At 42.5% G+C, this 3,870-nt stretch overlaps 1 pseudogene; it reads left to right on the top strand.

The window, feature by feature from the left end:
• The first annotated feature begins 2,041 nt into the window (after positions 1-2,041).
• LOC136148629 (calponin-3-like) lies at positions 2,042-3,037 on the top strand (annotated as a pseudogene).
• Positions 3,038-3,870: the final 833 nt, after the last annotated feature.

Consider the following 3,870-nt stretch of genomic DNA (forward strand, 5'->3'; position numbering starts at 1 on the left):
AGGAGCCTGGTGGCCGACAATCCATGGGGTCCCAAAGAGTCAAACATGACTGGGCGCCTAACACACACATACATATAACTGTCAATTTAAATTTCAGAGCCTCAAGGGTCAATTTGTGGCTCTAGGCCAGTAGGTAAGAAGTGGACAAGGTGAAAGAGGCTGAAATGGACATCTTCATTTTTATTTGAATAGTTAGCATTTATACAGCCTTCTGAAACAGTCCCTCAATTTTCCTCTTCAGTCGTGTGGAGGTGGAGTTATAGTCCCTAGTCATCCCTACACTCATGGCATCCAGGGGACTCAGTTCTGGCCCAAATTTCTAATAACCTAGTTACAGTAAATGGTTCGGTGACCCAACTGAAGCCAACGAGGCTTTTGCAAGAGGTATCATGAGAGAAATGCCACATTTTCAACTGCTCTTGAACTTGGAAGAATACAGCCCTGACCTGGTTGGCAGCCATGCTGCCAGTGTGTAAAACCTGAGAATAAAGTCAAGAGACAGAGATTATGAAAGTAGGGAGCAACTCATTTCTGATGACATCAGTTGAGTATCTCTGCTAAGGACCAAATTTGCCCTCAGACTTTGTTATTTTAATCAGTGAAATCCTTTTTTGGTTGAAGCTTTGTTTGTTTGTTCATATAAGAACACCTGTCCAACTGGGAGCTTTTAAATTCAAAGACTGCTATGAAGCTTAGAGGCTGATATTACAAAGTGAAAATGAGGAAGTTGTTTCACTTTATAATGATTGGTTATTACAGTGGTGGTTCCCAGATGACAATGAATTGGTTAAAATTTATTATCTTATACCTTTCTTAGGAAGATGACTGTTCTGTTATGATTGTAGAAGGCATTTATGAGAAGCAGCCTAAAAAGCAGCCCAAGTTGTGTTTTGCTTGTTTTGCACAAAAAACTAAATTAAGTTTCACTTATCTGGCTTAAATGATTTTGACTGCTTAGGGAATTTTGGAGACTAGTTTCTTTTGTATTTAATTTTAACACCAGGAAGGCAGAGGGCACAGTTGGAAGCTGCAGGTTGTGCTGTTTGGCTTCATGTGTGTGTGTGTATGTATGCATATATATATGTAGTGGGGGCAGGGAGAAGATAGACTGGATGGGGTCTCCTGAGCCTCAACTCTGGGGATCTTCGAGTTCTACCAAGCCGCAGGGGAGTCCTAGAATAAGAAACTTTGGGTGCTCCAGGTGCCAGAGTTTGCTTGTCCTGGGCTTGTCTATGAATATGGTTCATGCCAGCTATTAAGCAGATCCTGATCCCTGTCTACTGCTCACCCCTAACTGAGGGTCACAGTGTTTGTGTGACTCCCAGACAGACGCAGGGATGGGTTCTGGTCCAAAGGCTATGCTTGAGTGGTACTTACTACCAAAGGACTGAATGGAGGGGCCAGCTGTATGTGCTAGAGCCTTCCAGAAGGCCAAATACCCCAATCAGTGTCTCAGGCTACTGGCGAGTGACCCTGGGGCCCCATCCAACTTCTGCCCAGGTCCAAGGTCAGTTGCACATCCCTTCATCAGTGCTGAATTATATTTGTTGTTGTTATTACTTTCAGTGAAATGTTTCCTCTTGGTACATTTGAATTCTGCTTGTGGTTCTTTCTTCTGTGCTAGCACACTAAACATAGACATTAACCTTTGTTAATATTGCATCATGTCTCAGTTCCCCCTTCTGTACAAGAGGATTTAGTACATTAAATGCTTAAAATATTTGCATATATATAGTTCGTCCGGAGCCGAATGGGAGCTTCTGCAGGACCTTGTAGCCGAGGCGCTCGCTGCCCGCGTCCCACAGTAGTACTCATAGCCGAGTACTATGAGGTAGTACTATGAGCTGAGTACTATGAGGTAGTACTCATAGCCGAAGCACCACCACGTCCTGCCACTGTCTCCTGTGCCACCCAGGGGAGCGAGCTCTGAGCATCTTGTGGTGAGGCCACTCCTTGGGGCCAGGAGCGGGGAAGCCGAGTGCAAGAATCCCCCAGACCAACCAACCCCCCAATTCAGCCTCTTCCTGCCACCCAAATCATCATGATCCACTTCAACAAAGGCCCTTCCTATGGGCTCTCGGCCGAAGTCAAGAACAAGATAGCTTCCAAGTATGATCATTAGGCAGAAGAGGATCTCCGCAGTTGGATAGAAGAGGTGACAGGCATGAGCATTGGCACCAACTTCCAACTGGGCTTGAAAGATGGCATTATCCTCTGTGAACTCGCAAACAAGCTACAGCCAGGCTCAGTGAAGAAGGTCAGTGAGTCCTCAATAAACTGGCCTCAGTTGGAGAATATTGGCAAATTTTTTTAAGCTATTCAGGCTTATGGCATTAAGCCACATGACATATTAAGCCACTGACGTATTTGAAGCAAGTGATCTTTTTGAGAATGGAAACGTGAGGTTCAGACTACGTTGGTGGCCCTAGCAGGTCTGGCCAAAACTAAAGGATTCCATACTGCCATTGACACTGGAGATACATATGCAGAAAAACAAGACGTTTTGATGAAGGAAAATTTAAAAAGCTGGCCAAAGTGTAATTGGTTTGCAGATAGGAACCAACAAATACACAGTCTAGCTGGTATGATGGTGTATGGAATGAGGAGGCACCTTTATGATCCCAAAATGAAAGTGACAAGACCTTTTGATCAGACCACAATTAGCCTGCAAATGGGCACCCACAAAGGAGGCAACCAGGCAGGGATGTTGGCACCGGGCACCCGAAGAGATATCTATGATCAGAAGCTAACGTTACAACCCACGGACAACTCCACAATTTCCCTACAGATGGGTACCAACAAAGTCGCTTCCCAGAAAGGAGTGAGTGTGCATGGACTTGGGCAGCAAGTGTATGATCCAAAATCCTGTGCTGCTCCCACAGAACCTGTCATTCACAATGGAAGCCACGGACCAGGTCCAGTGGGTCGGAAATCAGTGATAGTGATTATCAGGCAGAATACCCAGGTGATATCATGGCCAGTACCAAGATGACTACCCAGAGATTACCAGTATGGTGACCAAGGCATTGATTATTAGATTCACAGAGGAGCTCAGTATTTAGCTCATTGTTTTTATTCAGTGAGAACCAAGCTAACCTTGTTATTTTTATCTTGTCTTCCTAAAACACTTTTATGCTTATTATACCTAAAGGAGCTATTGCCTTATACGTTCCTTTTTCCTTTTCTGGCCTCTTCCCTAAATAGTTGCCTTTTAGTGCTGTGACAGTTAAATCCTACAGCATAACCAATAACTCGCATATGAAGTAAAAAGGAATACTGTGAGAGGGCAGGACTCTTGTACAGTCAATTCTTTCCTTAAAAAATATGCATTTTTACAGTCCTCTACTTAAACTGGTGTTTTCAAACAATAGGAAGCTATTTTGTTTTTGTTTTTTTTAGTTTAGTATCTTGTTTCTATGTGGAAGACTAAATTCGTAGCTAAATGTGGTCTTTGCCAACTAAATTTAAGATGCAGCATTTTAGAAATTTACATATCAATGTTTCTACAGTATTATTTGCTATCTTTTAAATAAAGTCCTGATCAGTGTGAAAAGAAAAATTTCCCTATATAAAATAGGGTACTCAAGGTTAAAGCAGAAAAGATTTCCAGAATCTTTCCAAAATCGTGAGATGCAAGTAAAATGATGTTTAAGTTTTATAAATTAAATAATATCTGACTCTAAGCCTCTATTTACAGGGATGGAATGATACTTAATAATAATTTTTAGTGTAATATACCTTCTCAGAGGGGAATAAAAACACAAAGACCTCTAGTCTTTGGTCCTTTGAAGTTGCCATCAAGATGCTCACAGAACAGAATGTTATTGTCCATTCAAAGACAGGTAATACCACATACAGGTTCTCTGCCAG

This window comes from Muntiacus reevesi, chromosome 17 (genome assembly GCF_963930625.1).
Source record: "Muntiacus reevesi chromosome 17, mMunRee1.1, whole genome shotgun sequence".
Lineage (NCBI taxonomy): Eukaryota > Metazoa > Chordata > Mammalia > Artiodactyla > Cervidae > Muntiacus > Muntiacus reevesi.